Source organism: Tamandua tetradactyla, chromosome 11 (genome assembly GCF_023851605.1).
Source record: "Tamandua tetradactyla isolate mTamTet1 chromosome 11, mTamTet1.pri, whole genome shotgun sequence".
Classification (NCBI taxonomy): Eukaryota; Metazoa; Chordata; class Mammalia; order Pilosa; family Myrmecophagidae; genus Tamandua; species Tamandua tetradactyla.
Genome location: NC_135337.1, coordinates 48,115,971 through 48,134,789, shown reverse-complemented (window position 1 = coordinate 48,134,789; position 18,819 = coordinate 48,115,971). Strand labels below are relative to the sequence as shown.

The 18,819-nt window shown below is 37.6% G+C and overlaps 1 protein-coding gene across 1 annotated transcript in view; it reads left to right on the top strand.

Moving 5' to 3' along the window:
- The window catches only part of AK5 (adenylate kinase 5), a 303,940-nt gene that overhangs the window by 121,905 nt on the left and 163,216 nt on the right, over nucleotides 1-18,819 (top strand). The window lies entirely within an intron of this gene.

Genomic DNA, 18,819 nt, shown 5'->3' with positions numbered 1-18,819 from the left:
ATCAACTTATTCATGGAATGAAGCCAGAGTAAGGCTTCTGCATCTTGTTCAAAGTTATGCTCTGCTGAGAATTCTGACACTTGGAAATATCTTTTAGGGAACAACTATAAGTAAGTCATTTGAAATTCAAAGCAAGTAATGATCCCCTCATTTATCTTTTGCCTAACACTGGATTTTTTATTTTTAAAGGTTTGCTTAAGGCAAGATAAACCCGAAAATCTGGGTTAAAATTGGCTGCTAAAACCACCACCTGGATACTTTTTAAAATATCGATTTCTCAGCTACTTATTTTCCTATTATCTTGTCATTTTAAGTAGGAAAAATCATTAATGTTTCTAGATCCATTAAGACATAATGGTGCATTAATGATCACACTGTTTAAAAGTTCCATTGACATGCACATGTATAAATGGGGCTTTAATAGACTAAAGGTCTGAGTCCCTCTTATTCCAATCCATGACTTTTTTTCTTCTATAACTCTGCAAACAGAATATCACAAGTGTTTGGCATTGATTGTTTATTCAGACCAGCTTCACTCATCTCCATAGTGACATACATATTTTATGATACAAATGGAGTTGCTAGAATAACAGATGTTTGTCATTAAAGGGAAGGAAATAGTGAAGCAGCAGTCACAGCATCACCGTGCCCTGTATGTGTTCCATGTTAAATGCTGCATTTAGGAAGCAACTTCATATGTGTTTTCTGTTTTGAATTTGTCATCACCCACACATGATCACTCTCTGCCCACAAGCTCCTCTCAACATTCAGGTGGAGACTTTGCTGGGAAATCTTTTAACATCTCAGAGTAACTCTAAATCTGTAGAAAATAGTCTGGCTCTTATTTTTTATTTCTCATATTAAGCATTCCTCATGTATGGGAAACTATGATAATTTAGAATGAAATGTGGGAGAAATACTTTTAAAATCTTGTCAGTTACATAAAGCCTGACATTTAAGAGAACTATTATGCACTGCTGAAAACAAAGTGTGGGAAGGTTGAGATCTATATTTTTTTTAAAAAATTGAAAAGATTGATTACACCGTGAACTTTCGTTTGGCCAAAAGGAGAATGTAAAGTGATATACCTTTTTGGTGGAGCAACTGGAATGCTTGTTTTTTCTTTGGACAAGCTGAGTCAGCGACCACACATTAGTTAAGCAAATGTCAGGGAATGTGGAAAAAAGTAGAAGAGAAGAGCTGGAGGCAGAACTTGATCATAGAGGAGCTAGCCCTGTGGAAAGAGAACTATTCTGTCTGGAAAATAGAAAATTTAGCAATAACCAAAAGGCATATTTAAGGATCTGTAGCGCTTACAGCATTGATTATAGTGCTGACCTTTTTAGACTAAACTGAAGTCCAAATTGCAAGGGACTTTGAAATATATACGCTGGATACCCAAAGAATATTTTTTTTGATCCTTCTAGAGGGAGATTGTGGAATCATTTTTACGTAATACATTATTGGTGAAAGCCAAGACCACATCTGCCTGAGAGAGGAAAATGGTGGAGTTGGGAAGGAAATAGTAACATTTAGTGTTAAGGCACTTAGTTTTAGTTTTAAGTGGAAAGATGTTTGCAAATTCTTGAATCACATGTTAGGAAAGAAAATGGCTGAATCTACAGCTACAGCAAGAATAATTTCTGGATCTTGTTGATAGGAAAGGAGGAAGAAAAAGAAGAAAGAAGCATTATCTGGGGCATAAAGGTTGCCTACACAGCATAAATGCTGAGTTATGTAAGGAAAGCATAGAAAAGGGAGTGGAGGTTGTAATGAAAAGGAGGAAGAATTTCTTGAAAAAGTGGAAAGTAGAGGAATAAAATCTTAACCTTTTTAGAAATTAATATTGCAATTAATAAGATATTTGGGAGGTAAAATAGTTGCAAATATGTCTGGTATTTTAATACTATAGTTTCTCTAGAATTCTTTTAAAAGCAAGAATAATTTCATGGCAGGTAGACTTCAGGTATGGGTCTGTCTGAATTCAGGAGTGAGAAGAGGGCTTCAGCTGGACACTCAAGTTCCATTGTTACCCCATGGCTCTGTGATTTGGTGATTGATCACCAGATATGAATGACAATTAGCTGTTTGATAAAACACTTTCAGAATATTAAGTATTTCATTCTGTTTTTGTCAGTCATACCCAATTAAAACAGGTATGCTCAAATTCATAAAAAAGCTACTTTGATGTAGCATGATCCCCAATTATGTGACGTCTTATACTACACATTCATCCCTATAATTATTCATAATTCCATAATTTGCCATGGTTTATAAAGCAAAGATTTGCAAGTTTGATCAGAGCACAGTTCATTAAATGAAAGTTATATTTTGCCAGGTTATTATATCTTAGACATCCTCATTATTCAATGTTAGTAAACAATTAACTAATAAAGATTGTTACCCTAACCCTTACGTGAGAATGAAGAAACCCATTTCAGCTGAGAATTTACCCAAACCAACAACACACTCCTACACAGAAAACACCCAGACCACGTGTAAAGGGAAAAAAGGGAAAAAATCAATGGAAGTAAGCACTGAACCAGAGAGATGATGAACAGTCACCAATCCACCCAAAATAGAAGAAAGGCTTTTATTTCAAATTTTTAAAATTTCAATTTTGAAAGAACATAGGAAGTAAAAACAAGCCCCCTGAAAGTTTTTCTTTAAGTTCTTAAATGAGATTTTTTGTTATATTTAATGCACATCTATTATAATTCCATGATTTCTTAGACTCAAAGGTGAGGAAATTCTAAAGAAGCTAAGTAGTAAAGAAAGGCACAAAGAAACCTTAAAAGAATACTTTAAAAGTATTGTGTTCATTCACTTTGGAAGAACACCAAATTACTTCTATCCATGTGTTTTAAAGAAGCTCTAGAAATATTTAGTTAGTCATTGCTTATGTATTTATTTGAGACTTGGTTTTTATCAACCTTTTTATAGCACATGGGTATGCTTTCTCTTGTGTTGGCTTTCCTGTTATCAGAGAATCTGGCATCTGACAATGTGTGTTCTCAAAAGAAACCTGTCAATGAGCGTAGGGCGGGGGAAGAAACAAAGCTCAAATAAATGTTTCCAAGAGAAATCTGTTCTCAGTCTGCAACTACAGGCAGCTCCGGAGAACAAGTTGCACAGAAATGACCCCAGGAGGTGGAGGCTGCTCCCTGATGACACCCATCAGTCAAGATTATTCCTCTGGAGAAGGGTGCAAGGATGCATTTTTAGAGCATCGCTTGTAACGCTTGTAACTTCTGGGGCATGGGTGCACCAACGTGATATGTGCATTTGTCTCTCACAGTGTCTCCATCCTCAAGAAGGCCTCAGTTGCTCTTGTAGCACAGTGCCTGTCCATAGCTGATGCTCAGTTAAGCACTAATGGGTAAATGAACACATGGAGAGGTGCTACAATTTAAAAAGGATCCTGAAGAAATAGATAATAAGAAATAAATTATCATAACTAGCATCTACAAAAAATCTGTATGTGCCAGACCTTCTGCATGGATTATTTGTGTCAGGTAGAACTGTAATTACCCCCATTTTATACCTGTAGTAATTGAGGTATTGACATTAGAGCATATTATACTATATGCTAACAAATAAAGAAGGTGAAATAGGGTAAGACAAATATTGGAAGCCACTGAGCCTGAGTCATTTCTAACTCCATAGAATAGCTTTGTTTTCCTTTTGTAACATGAAATTAAAAGCTGCATCTTCCTGCTCCTAAAAGGAGAGGTAGGTAGATGCCGAGATTGTCATTGAATAAAATTTATAAATTCTGAAACACTCAGATCATACATAGTGGTTGAAACATCCAGAAGATTGCCAGTCTTTTTGTTCCTGCTTTATTATATATTAAGCATTTACTATGTACATATATAATTATACATTCTAAATTGGATGTTTATGTTTAGGTCTGACTGTGGTTAAAAATATGACATAAGTATTATTGGAAGGCAAGAGATTAAAGCGGATGTTAATTTTTCAGCATTCCTCCAAGGCATTATTTTCCAAACTCAAAATCTCGTGAATTGAATGTGAAAAAGGCTTTGGGGCTTTTCAAATGACTTGCTTAGCTCTCCTTCAGGGTAATTACTGGTTTGCTTTGTGCCCTACATGAGTTAGAATGACAAAGCTTAAGCCAAAATCTCTGTAATTAGCTTGATGAATTAAAGGAAAAATTTAAATTATACATTTTAAATGAATACTTATATTGTCTTAAAGCGAGGTAAGAATCTGGCTACTTACCAATCTTAAAATTGTGTATCTGCATTTTAAAAAGAGAGAAACTGTATTGATTTCTCTTCAATATGTGCTGGGGGGATTATGTGCAGCTCCCCCAGCTGTCATTCTCTCTCTTTTTTTTAATTGTAAGTGGGAAAATGCAGAATCTGAATTTGCGAGTTCACGATAATGAATGGTTCTCTCTGTCCCAACAAGCTGGCTAACTAGGTCATGATTTTATGCCAACAGGAAATAGCCTTTTAGTGGTCAAAGGAACGATATATTTTTTATACAGTGCAGAAATCTGCCCTGCTGACCTACTATTAATACCAGTGCTGAAACTTCTCATTCCATGTCATCACTTTGCCCACTTTCTCTCTCATTTTGCTCTCCCAACCAGGACACAATGGTGAGGCTTCCTTTTAAATATTTTAGAATTCAACAAAACATTTTATGATGCTGCAGTTATTACCAGCTGTCAGGTTAAACATGGAAATCTGGCCTAGTTCTTAGGGCACAATTTTTGTAAACCTACTTCTTTTTGAGGCAGAGTCCTTGAAATAATGATCTTTCATTTATTCATATATTCCCTCGCAGAACGCCTCTTCTGCCTTAGTGACTCTGCTCGATTTGAAAGAGGTCATGGGAAAATGAAAGCAGGGAGGTGCAGATTGCGGGCATTTGTTTCTATTGTGGCATTTCTTTCTTTTATCACTGCTATAATGATATCTATATAATAAATGTAAGCCAGAGGGATATTTTAAAAATAAAAATAAAAAACGGAAACAAAGATGAAAATTAAGAAGTTGTCAAGGAAGAGATGTAAATCATTTTGAACTTGAGGTTTTATCCCGTTTTTGAAGACTTCAGAAAATAGAATTCGACATAGACTACCATTTGCAACTTCTCAATATAGTGATCGGTTAACATTTTTGGAGATATTACTATGTGCCGAGATCGATGCTAATAATGGATTCTCTTACTTAACCGTGACATTGGCACAATCGTTACCACAGTTTGTAAATGATAGAGATCTTTGCACACTCAGTAAACCCCTCCACACTCACATAACTGGTAATGGTGGCCCTGGGATTGGAACCCACGTGATCTGGGCTCATTCTTCACCCCATCACTCCCCCTCAGTGTTAGATGTGACCAGCGAAAGCAATGTGTTATTCTGGACCTTGTTAAGAAATCTAATTCTTTTAACCTGATAAACATGGCTGTGTGATTTTTTTATTTGTAGACTGTTCTCAGACATGGAAAGAATATCTTTACTAGATCTGGCGGGGCAGCCAAATCCAGACAAAGACCTTTACGGGCCCTGAATATTTTGAGCTCTAATACCTCTCCCAGGACTCTGTCTTTAATCCTCACTCCCACAGGCCTCACATATCCTCCTTCATCCCCATTCCCCATCTGACCAATTAAACCTCTTTCCTCTTTGTTCTCCCGCTGTGCTTTTCTGTCTAGCTCTGTGGCAGACCTCATCTGTATTAATATCGTGAATGTTAGGGTTCAAGTGACACCAGACTGTGAACTTTTTAAGGGAGGTGCTCAAAAAAATGTTTTTTAAAAGTTATTTTTATTATTATTATGGAAACATAGTCAACATAATATTTCCCATTTAACCACTTTCAAATACAATTCAGTAGTATTACGTACATTTACAATATTACACTGCCATCATCACCATCCATAACCAAAACTTTTTCATTACCCACACAGAAACTCTGTACCCATTAAGCAATAAGTCTTCATTCCCATCCCATCCTCCACCTCATTTCCCTGGCCTTTGTCTCTATGGATATGCATATTCTAGATATTTAATGTAAGTGAAAACATATAATATTTGTAATTTTATGTCTTGCTTATTTCACTCAACATGATGTCTTCCCAGTTCATCCGTGTTGTAGCATGTATCAAGACTTTATTCCCTTTTATGGCTAAGCAATATTCCAGTGTATGTATATACCACATTTCATTTATCCATTCATCTATCGATGGACACTTGGGTTGCTTCCACCTTTTGGCTATTGCAAATAATGCTGTTATGAACATTGGTATACTAATCAATGTGTTTTTAATAAATGAATAAAAGTTTCCACATGCTCGAGTGGAACTTTGTCACTCACCTATAATGGAAGACCCTACTTATTGGATATGGAGAGGATATTCATAAGAGGTGAATATACAATCTGCTTTACTATATTACATGATACAAGAGTAAAATACTTTTGCATACTACCCACCGCAAATGTTAGGTACTCAAATATTTATTGAGTAAATGAAAATCAACTAGTAGATGCTTCCACTGAATTTTCAAATTGAAGAATTTATTGGGGATAGAGAAGCTGATTGTGACTCACATAGTCTTTAAGACACAGGACCTAAGAATGCCCGGAACAGCACAGCTTTAAATCTGCAGAACCCTTGATCATTCTCTCTTAATTCACTATTGTAAGAAAGTCAACTGCCCTATAATGAAGAATTGTAGCTGAAGGAAGGAAGAAAGAAGACCCAGGACATTCTGGGAGAGTTTGCAGCAGGTGCTGATCCCCTATACTGCTGGGGGAAATGAAAAAGGTTTTTTTTAGGATAAGAGTGGAGCTTTATTTGGAAGAAAAGGGGTCCTGAAAGATGTGATAAATTTTCTAGATGTGCTACAAAGTCACTTTTTCATTTTGTAAAATCTGATATATTGCCTTCGTTTTTGTGTGATCAAGCCTGTTTCATTCTACAGAGCCTGGAGGCTACATTTGAAACTGGCATTAATTTTGTTTTTCTCAGGCTCAGCTTTTTTGCCTTGAGGCTCGTAATAGATTCTGGCTGACTTCAGTCTTCATTGACATCCCTTGTGTGTCCGAAGTGGAATGTTGTCTATAAAAATTTGGAAGAGACTGTTGCTATGCACTCTTTCATACCTTAGATAAGCTTATCGACTCCAGTTCCCTTTTTTAAGGAAGATGTTGACCATATCTGTGGTTACAGAGGGAGAAATATAAAGATACAAAGACTTGGCTTGAGGCAGTATGGAGGCTAAGACGCTCTTCAGATGCTGTGCTCACTTGCCTTTGAGTGAAGTCATACCTATGAGGAATAGAATCTCTTGTTGCTGATTTCTTCTAGAAGGTTAGAAAGTTTTTCTTCTAAAGTTAAGCGTATCTGAAAATAAAATGGGTAGAAGGAAAATTAAACATAAAATTAAAACAAAACAAAAAAGTGGGGAAGGTGGGGCCAGAGCACACATAGACAAGTTTCCATGGTGTAAAGTGGAAGCCTAATCTGCATCTATACCCCCTGTCTCACTCTTCTCTTCCCCTCTACTCACCCAACTCAACTACTACCTGACATATTTGTCAACACCATACTTACTGAATAGAATCAACACAAGACTACACACGAAACTGAATTTACTGAGTGCACATTTAGTTTGGTGATATGCAACCAAAGATAAAGAGGGAATAGAATTATTTTCTATCAGATTCACTTCAGTTCAATTCAACAAATAAAATGCAGGTGTTGGTTATGGATGGTAAGCAATTTCTTTTTCTGTATTTTGTATCTTGTCAAAGGTCTAACCAGTTTAGCAGAGGGATAAGTAAAATAACCATCCCTACAGTTAAGCCCTGGTAAGTCCACACAAAAACTCTGGCATCAGAAACATATATTTTTTAAAACCCTATAAGGAATCTTTTTTTCCATTTACACATTCATTTCCTAATCCCTATCCATAAACCTACGTACAAATTCCATTATTACAAATCCAATTTCTCTTAATTTTCTTTTTTCTATTGCTTTAGTTGTACTTGGGACAAAGTTGCTCAATTATCAAGGCTCAATGACTATTAAGTTGTTACACAATCTTCCAAGTTTCCATTCTATAATTACTTTTTACCAGTAAGCCTGTCATTGCCATCTTGCTATTAAGTTAATTACTCTGAAACAAAGACCAGTTTGGTTTTGTGGGAACTTGGTACAAACAACATTATCACTAAGTACTAACCTGGTATTAGTGAGTAAAGGAAAAACTGAATACGGCTTTTAAATGGCTCTGAATTTGGAAATGACCTTAACACTAAGAGTAGGGAGGAAAAAGAAATGAATGCGGAATAATTGAGAACAGAGGATTTATTTTTCCCAGAACTGACATAGCTTCATTCTTCAGAGTGAAGCATTGTAGTAAGACAGATATGAGTACACATCCATGCCCCATTCCTCACTCGTTCTATGACCTTAAGTAAGAATTTACTTCTCTGAGTCAATTATTTCCTTGGGAGAGTGAGTCCTGAGGTTTAGTTGAGATGTTGGTAAAACGTATTGCTTAGCATAAGTAGGTACTCAATAAATAATAACTTTTTTTTTTTTTTTTTTTTTTTAAAGGAAAGACAGAGAGAAGGAAGGAAGGATAGAAGGAAGGAAGAGAGGAAGAAAGGGAAACATCTTTTAAACATTTTCTTGTTTTATTGTATTTTGTTTCTCCGTTTTCGTTACATGGGCTGGGGCCGGGAATCGAACCGAGGTCCTCCGGCATAGCAGGCAAGCACTTTGCCCGCTGAGCCACCGCGGCCCGCCCCAATAAATAATAACTTTTATGCACATGAGCCCACCTGTCACGTTCCTTGTGTCTACACACAGCACACACTCACTGCCAGCCCATGTCCAAGGATCTCTGGTAGACAATAATCAGCTACCAGACTTAAAAACCCCAAGAAGGCTTTCAGATAACCCCAGGAAGCAAGAAGAGTCGTTGTCCTATCCCTGCTCAGAAAGTGAATCCCAAGTTCTCATGGCAAAAGGCACCATCATTTTCTTGAAGGAAGTTATTCCTTTCCCACATTCATGCCTTTTCACTCCCTTTGCCTCTAACTAGAATACTTTTCCTTTATTGTTTTCATTTTGCTTACTCTCACTTGTTTTTCAGAACTTGGTTCATAATACCAGCTTCCCCAGGAAATTTTCTGACCTTCCTCCAAATTCCTCACTGCCCAACTGGCCACCCTATTCCAAAGCACCCGAAGCAGCCCATGCACAGCCCGGTCACAGCATTTCCCACTGAACAATAATAATTTACTTATCAGTCTCTCAATACAGACTTTAAACTCTAGATAGAGACGCTGTCAGCTTTGGCTCTGAGTTATAAAAGTAACTCCCCCCAAATCACAACTCTGTGTCCACTTCTCAATGGGGGAAAGTGTTAGCAACCATTTCACTATCCAGAAACAATGTTATTCTGATAAAATATATTTTCATCAATGTTAAATGCTATCTTATAGATAAAGAGAAGCACAATCTCTTTCACATTGGTAAAATTGAATATTTATATTGACTAAGAAGGAACCTGATTTAAAATCCGAACTCTTTTTCTGCTTCATTTGTGATGTGACTCATTGTGACATCCAGTGTTCATGTTGTAGGATGCCTTTCCCTTAAATTTTCATTTCCTGCAGTGACCTCTTTTATTCCACTGATCTCCACTGAATAGTTCCAATAACTGTCAACTGACCGTATTTGGCCATGGAAGAAATTTTTTTAGATAAAACGGTGAAACACCTCAACCAAGAAAAATAATAATAATAATGAAAGAGAAGAAAAAAGAAAAGAAAACAAACTGAGCCTGACCTTCCCAGGCATAAATCAGCCCTAGTGGATCCCGAATGTAGGCAGCACAGCGATTTTTCAGGCTTCCACGGTAGCGCTTAGGGTTCTGTGGCAGGGAGACTCTGGAGCACTGAAGAGAACGGAGCCCATAATTAGAAAAGGTGCCAGATGTCACCCAAGGCTGACATTTGACTTCTGAGATTTGAAGAGTTTCATTTTTGGAAGCCAACAAAATTTTCCAGATGCTGTCTATAATCTGAATAGCCAGTGAAATAAAGATTGTGCAGAAGGTTGAGGAAATTATTCTTTTAATCAGATATCTGTAGCTTTCAAGTATTTTGAAATCATCACTTCACATACTAATTATGTCTGTTTTTAGATCTATCTTCTTTCACGTTTTGTCTAATTTTATTCTTTTGAGAAATAGTGTGTGCTACACAGTTCGGTTCAAGCAGGGCCATACTGCAGGAATTCTGTTCATCAAATTCACTAATTGACTCAGCTTTCTCAGATAGGATATCATCCTCAACCCCCACCAGATCCACTTAGGTGCTTTCTTTCACATTTTGGCATGAATTATGCAGTTTTAGAAACACTGTTCTGCAGAGCAATAGCAACCCTCAATTTGAAAACCACAAATTTCACCCAAACTCACCACAAGTTTTGAGTTACTCATAATTCCAATTTTTGTTGGAGAAAAGCATAGTCACTGTGAAGAGGACACCAACACATTGATCTTTCAGAGTGAAATCTCCAAACATAAAGAAGAAAATTTCAGCAGCCAGTTATTTCTGTGTTTGCACATAATAGAAGTTGTTGGCAGAGAGATTGCTTTATTGAAATCACTTCCATGAAACAGGGAGAAGTAAAAATTTCAAGAAACAGAGAATGGGGTAGGGATTGGGGGAAGATGGAGGAATAGGAAGTTTCAGGAAACAGAACAACTCTTAAATAGGCAGGAACTGTCGAAACCAACTATTTCAAAACTCTAGAGCCCAGTAGAAGCACTGTACAGCATCCAGAGAAGAGACTGGCTAATTACAGTAAATACCGGTAAATTGCTGTCTCCACAGTGTGGTCACAGTCACCTAGCCCTCCTCTCACTGTGGGCGGCAATGGATTGTGGCCCATGGTGGAGCTTGCTGGTGCCAGAAAGCGACATAAAAGTCCACTTCCCCAAGACCCAGATGGGCATTGGCCAGTCGCTTTGCTTGGAGCGAGGTACCAGGGGAAGACGTTGTTCCAACCCACCCCAGACAAAGGCAGCTGAGGAGGCTTACAGATGATTCATTTCCTCAGCATTGCAGTGGGCAGGAGAAAGACTACTTTTGCTGGGAAGGTCAAGAAAGTGCAGCTTCAGGGAGCTGTAGAAAAGCTCCTGTGCACTTCCTGACCCCTCCCTTCTCCAGGGCAGTTTGAAGCTGGTCAGCTCTCCTTTTCTGGTCCCTGGCTGGTCCTTTTCTGGTCTCCAGTGTGTCCTGCTCCCAGAATTTGCTGTTTAAGCAAAAGCAACTGGAGGCAATGAAAGCAATGTGAAAAAAAATTGAGATGGACAGCTTGCTGCAAAGGCTTGCCTGTTTTAGGTCTGGCAATAGAACACGCAGGAGAGTGTGCAGTTTGAAATGATGTATATATTGTAGAAAAACCATGTTTTAATCCTAATCCCATTTTGTAAAGGCAGCCATTTCTTCTAATCCCTATTCAGTATTGTATGTTTGAAACTGTAATTAGATCATCTCCCTGGAGATGTGATTTAATCAAGAGTGGTTGTTAAGCTGGATTAGGTGGAAGTGTGTCTCTACCCATTTGGGTGGGTCTTGATTAGTTAACTGGAATCCTATAAAAGAGGAAACATGGAACAAATGGTGCTGCAACAATAGGATATTCACATGGAAAAATAATGAAATGTGACCCCGTCATACAGCACACACACACACACACACACACACACACACACAAGTACAGTATGCGACAAAAGATTACAAGACAAACAGGAAATGATGGTCTATCCAAGGGAAGAGGATAAAAATTCAGTAAAGAGGGTAGGCCATGGTAGCTCAGCAGGTGGAGTTGTCACCTGCCATGCTGGAGACCTGGGTTCGTTTCACGGGCCTGCCCATGAGAAAAAAAAAAAAAGAAAAGAGAGAGCATTTCACCTAACAATAACAGATTACATATTCTTCTCGAGTACACATGGATCATTCTCCAGAAGAGATCATATTTTATATCATAAAACAAGTCTCAATAAATTCAAAAATATTGAAATCATGCATGGGATCTTCTCTGATCACAGCTAGAATTCAATAACAGAGGAAGAAATAAAAACTCACAGATACATGGAAATTGAACAGTGTACTCTTAAACAATTAACAGTTTGAAGAGAAAATCACAAGAGAATTAGGAAATATATTAAGGCAAATTAAAATTAAATTACAATATCCCCAAATTTATGAGATGCAGCAAAGACAGTGCAGAAAGGGAAATTTATCTTCTAAAATGCTTACATTAAAAAAGAAGAAAAATTTCAAACCAGAAATCTAACCTCAAAACTGGAAAAATAAGAGAAAGAAAAGCAAACTAAACACAAACTGAGCAGAAGGAAGGAAATAACCAAGAGTAGAGTGGAGACAAGTGAAATAGAGAGTTTAAAAACTATAGAGAGAATCAACAACACCTAATTTGTTTCTTTGAAAAGATTAATAAAATTGACAAACTAGCTAAACTGATGAAGAAAAAAAGAATCCTTTGACACAAATGAATAAAATCAGAAAAAAGAGGGTCATTACTACAGACCCCACTGAAATAAAAAAAAAAGATAAGAAACTATGAACAACTGAACACCAAAAAGTTAAATAACCTAGATGAAATAGATAAATCCTAGAAACATGGAAACTACCTACATTGGCTGAAGAGAAATAGAAGATATAAACAAGCCAATAACTAGTAAAAAGATAAAATTAGTAATCAAAACCTCTGGACAAAGAAAATTCCAGGATCAGATGGCTTCACAGAGAATTTTACCCAATATTTGAAGCATTAGCACCAGTCCTATCAAACTTTCACATAATACTGAAGAGGTGGGAATACTCCCTAATTCATTTAGGCCAACACCACCCTCATACCAATGCTAAATAAAGATACCACTAGAAAAGAAAAGTATCTTCTTTTTTGATATAGCCATTTAGGGCAATAAATTTTCCTCTTAGCACTGCCTTTGCTGCATCCCATAAGTTTTGATATGTTGTGTTTTCATTTTCATTTGCCTCAAGATATTTACTGATTTCTCTTGTAATTTCTTCCTTGACCCACTGGTTGTTTAAGAGTGTGTTGTTGAGCCTCCACATATTTGTGGAAGTATCTTTTATGAGTATAGATGCAAAACTCCTCAACAAAACACTAGCTAACCAAATCCAACAGCACATTAAAAAATTATGCACCACACTCAAGTGGGATTTATCCCAGCTATGCAAAAGTGGTTCAACATAAGAAAATTAAATAATGCAGTACATCTCATTAAGAGAATGAAGGAAAGACCACATGATTATCTCAGTTGACACATACAAGGCATTTGACAATGTCCAGCATGCTTTCTTGATAAAAACATTTAGAAAATTAGGAAAAGGAGGAACTTCCTCAATATGATGAAAAGCATAAATGAAAAAGCCACAGCTAACATCATCCTTAATATTGAAAGACTGATAGCGTTCCTTCTTAGATCAGGGACAAAAGAAGAATGCCCAATGCCATCACTATTATTCAACATTGTACTAGAAGTTCAGCGAAAGCAATTAGGCAAGAAAAAGAAATAAAAGGCAAGCAAAGGAAAAAGTAAAACTTCCCCTATTTTCTGATGGCATGATCCTATATATAGAAAATCCCAAAAACTCCACAACAGAGTTCCTAGAGCTAATAAATGAATTCAACCAAGTAGTGGGGTATTAGATCAACACCCAAAAAAACAGTGTTTCTATATGCTAGTAATGAACAATAAAAAGAAGAAATCAAGAAAAAATTCCATTTACAATAATAGCTGAAGGAATCATACCTAGGAATAAATCTAACCAGGGATGTAAAGGACTACTATGTGGAAAACCACAAAACATTGCTAAAAGAAATCAAAGAACTAAATAAATGAATATATACATTGTGTTCATGGATTAGAAGGCAAAATATTGTTAAAAGATCAGTTCTATTGAAAAAGATTCACAAATTCCAGTCAAAACTGCAGCAACATTCCTTGCAGAATGCAATTCCAGTCAAAACTGCAGCAACATTCCTTGCAGAAATGGAAAAGCCATTCACCAAATTAATATGGGAGGGTTAGGGGCCAAAAATGTTCAAAGCCTATCTTGAAAAAGAAAAGTGAACTTGGAGGACTCACGGGTCTCAATCTTGAAACTTATTACAAAGCCACCGTAATCAAAACAGCATATTACTGGCACAAGGACAGGCCAGTGGAATTGAATTGGGAGCTCAGAAATTAATCCTCACCCACATGACCAACTGATTATTGACAATCAGTGGGCACAAGCAACTCCATTGGGAAAGAATAGTCTCTTCAGCAAATGGTACTAGGAAGACTAAATCTCCATTTGAAGAAAAAAGAAAATGAAGGCCGACTCACCATATACATATACCTCACATCATATACAAAAATCAACTCAAGATGAAACAAAGACTTAAATATAGGAGCCAGAACTATAAAACCCCTAGGAGAATACACAGGGAAGCATCTTCAAGACTTTGTGTTAGGCAGTGGTTTCTTAGACTTACATCCACAGCATGAGTGACAAAAGAAAAAAATGAATAAACGGGATCCCATGTAATTAAAAACTTTTGTGTAGTTTTGAGGACTTCATCGTGAAAGTAACATGACAACCTACACAGTGAGAGAGAATGTTTGGAAACCACATAGCTGATAAGGGTTTAATATCCAGAATATATAATGAAATCCTACAACTGACCAACAAAAAGAAAAACAACCCAATTAAAAAATGAGAAAAGACTTGAATAAACATTCATCCAAATAAGATATACAAATAACCAGAAAGCATTTGAAATATGTTCAATGTCATTAGCCATAAGGGAAATACAAATAAAAACCGCAATGAGAAACCATTTCAGCTACTAGAAAGGCTACTATTTAAAAACAGAAAATTTGTAGTGTTGGGCAGGATGTAGAGAAATAGGAACACTCATTCATTGCTGGTTGGAGTGTAAAATGGTGCAGCTGCTCTGGAAGACAGTTTAGCTGTTCCTCAGAAAGCTAAATTTAGAATTACCATGTGATCTGGCAATCCCGCTTCTAGGTATACTCCCAAAAGAATCAAAAGCAGGGACTCAAGCTGATATTTTCACACTAATCTTCATAGTGGCATTATTCACAATTGCCAAGAAATGGAAGCAACCCAAGTGTCCATCAACCAAGGAATGGATAAGCAAAATGTGGTATATAAACACAATGGAATATTATTCAGCCATAAAAAGGAATACCATTCTCATACATGTGGCAACATGGATGAAACTTGAAGACACCATGTTGCGTGAAATAAGCCAGACACAAAAAGGCAAATATTGTATGATCTCACTGTTAGGAAATAATTAGGATCGGCAAATTCATAGAGTTGGAATTTAGAACATCGTTTACCAGAGGCCAGGGTGGAGATTGGGAATAGGGAGCTAAGACTTTAAATTAACAGAGTTTCTATTTGGGATGGTGGAAAGTTTTGGTAATGGATGGTGGTGATGGCAGCACAACATTGTGAAAGTAATTAACAGCACTGAATAAATATTTGAATATGATTTAAAAGAGAAATTTAGGTTATATATATATATATGTTTCTAGGGTAAAATTTGTTTAAAAATTCATGCAACTGCACAACACTAACCGTGAACCCTATGCTAAACCATGGACTATAATTAATAATACAATTATAAAAATATGTTTTCATCAATTGTAACAAATGTACCACTCCAAGGCAAGGTGTTAATAATAGGGTAGTGTATGAGAATCATATATTTTATGCATGATTGTCCTCTAAACCCATAACTTCTGTAACTAAACAAAGAAATACAAATTTATAAAAAGAAGCAGAAAATTATACTTATGAGATATACAAAACTGAAACAATACCAATAGCAGAGCCAATTGATTTCTTCCTCTACTGATACCAAAGAGATAAAAAATGGGAGACCTACGTTTAATGAAAGGTAGAATCTGGAAGAGATACTGAACTAGTTTCCTTCCTTTCTGGTCCATTTAGGATATCATATGGACCTAACATTCCTAGCTAGCCAAAGTTAGAATGTGGAAATCCCTGTCTCTCTGGAAAAGATTTTGGCCACCTGTTGCAGCTGAAAATCAAAGCCAAAAGAAAACAAAAACAAAACCTCATTTCTGCCATTGCAAATGCAAACCATCACTGTGGTTTTCTCCTCAGATGGTGCATAATTCTACTCGCTCTACTATAATTTCCTTTCCTAATCTAGATATACTTTGTCTGCTTTGGAAAGCTGTTACAACATTTGTTATTCAAATTAAAACATGTGCTGTGCATGAACTGGGGAATTTGGTAAGCAATTCATTTTGAAATTTCCAATTGACCCTCCCAGCCCTCTTACATTAAATGACATGAAACAGATTAGGTAGACCATATCCTCTGTGAGTTCTTTCCTTCAGAATAAGGAAAGAGTTTTCATAATATTGTTAGACATTAAAAAGCAGTTGCCTAAAGACAAAGTGCTCATCTAGTCAGAGCTGGTAGCAACCTCAGACATTGCCTGGTCTCATGCCACACAATTACACCGCCTCCCCAAAGCTTTTTCTGACACATGAATTGTAAATAAACGTTTATTCCTAGGAACATTCATCACTCTTCAAGGATCCGCATGATTGGTTCTGCCATCCCTTGCATTTTAAAGGTAACAGCTCAAAAGCTTTTTCTTAAAAAAAAAAAAAAAACATTGCTACCTGGGTTACAAAATACTACTTAAAAACCCAAAATCCAAGAATACAAATATTAGGGTTTCTCGGCCTTGACACTACAATATTTTAGCCCAGATAATTCTTTGTTGTGAAGGGTCCTGTCCTATGCAGTGTAGAATATTTTGCAGCATCCTTGCAGTAGCTTCCCCTCCTCTCACCCATTGTGACAACCAAAAATGTCTTCTAACATTGCCGAAGGTGTCTGGGGTGGGGGTAGGGGGTAGGGGAAGGAATCCCCTGCTTGGGAACCTCTGATGTTTGTGGTTTGTGCAGAAACAAATAATAGGTAGAATTTTGGATGATGTAACAGCCATTTCTCCCCTCACTGCACACACGACCTCTACCACACTGATTTTATGAATATCTTTGCCATCTAAGTGGCAACTGCTCTGACAGTGCTCAGTCAGAATGCTCTCTGCAGCCTCATGCCATGTCATTGTCTACAAGAATGAAGAGTCCCATGCCGGTCCCTAAGCTGTTGCAGAATTTGAGGAAGTCTGGACTAAATGCTGGTTCCTGATGTAGGAGTAAGTGGACTTCAGCATCTGCACAATCCCAGCATTGAGCGGCCTTGTGTGGGTGTCGTCCTCCTTTCTCAGGCCTCCATGGTCATCTGTGCAGAAGTTTACACAGGCAGTTGAAGAGTCTACTCAGCGCATAGTAAATATTTGTTAAAGAATTTCATGGATGGTGTTTTGTCCTTTGTCTTTTAGATGGACAATCAAACACTTTAGTCTATGTGAAACTAAAATATCTTTGTTCTAATCAGTTGGAGTGTATAAAATCTCCTAGGAAGTCACAGCGCCTCTTGTATTCCTGTCTCCACGCTCCCCAAGTTAGAAAAAATATATATGTGCTATGTATGAAGCACAGAAGTAATAAAAGATCTGTAGAACACACTCTGTCAACCATAGGAACGCAAATAAAGTAGAAAAAGAAGGGTACAATTCATACCAGGCTCAGTTCTGATATGTTGCATACACCATCTCTTTAGTCCTCACAGCAGTCCTTTAAGGTGAGTGCTGAATCCATTTTAAAGATGGTAAGAGCAAGGAGGATATAAGCTGCTCCGAGCCAAACAGTTGCTGGAGGGGGTAGTGGAAATTCAAAACGAATTCTGAGTTTTAAACTGTATAGGCCTCTCTAGAATTGCTTTTGACCCCATATACCCCCCCAGGCCTGAGTTCCTTGTTTAGTGGGGGGCCTGGCCCCCACTGCCCTGCCTGACCCCACACCTCCAGCACGGCTGCCAACCCCAGCTGGCCTCTTCAGTCCTGCAGGCTGGGCTTCAGCACAGCTTCTGTCGCGCCCACCACGATAGGTGCTCCCGCAGAGCTGGCCCAGGTCTACAGAGGCTCTGGCTCCTCTCAATACTTCTAGATTCAGGTGATACGCAACGCCACAGGGCATGGGATCTGACTTCCCAGCGGCTGCTCAGAGGGGCTGGGCAGCACCACAAAGATGTGGGATGACTTCACATCTCATAGGGATAATGGTTCAGAGAAACACAGGAGACTGAAGGGAGCCAGCAGATAAGGGCCTCCCCCTTCCCGTCCCTAAAAGACTGGTCTGAAATGTAGTGTTTCCATTTAGCCTTCCTGGACACTGAGCTATACCAGCTATGATTTCTGGTGAAGCTGGGCCCAGCGCAATAATGTACCACCATCTATTTGCTTTCCCTCCTGTCTTGCCCTGCTCTTCTTTTCGCTCACACTCACTGCCCTGCAGTTGCAAGCTGCCCCAAATACAGCCTTAACCTATCCGTTTTGCTCTATTTTCTGGGGAGCACAGGCTAAGATACAAGGCTAAGCCCTTTTATTTATGACATTACAGTGCTGTCACCCATTCCTTAAAAGATCAAGAGAAATAAAATAAAAATAGACCCCTCTTAGTAGATTTTACCCATTAATTGATGATAGGTGACAGATATTTTGAAAGAAATAGAACCAACCATAGTGAATAGTTCATTAAAGGGGCACTAATTGTATTTTATGGTCACCTTGTCTGTGCTA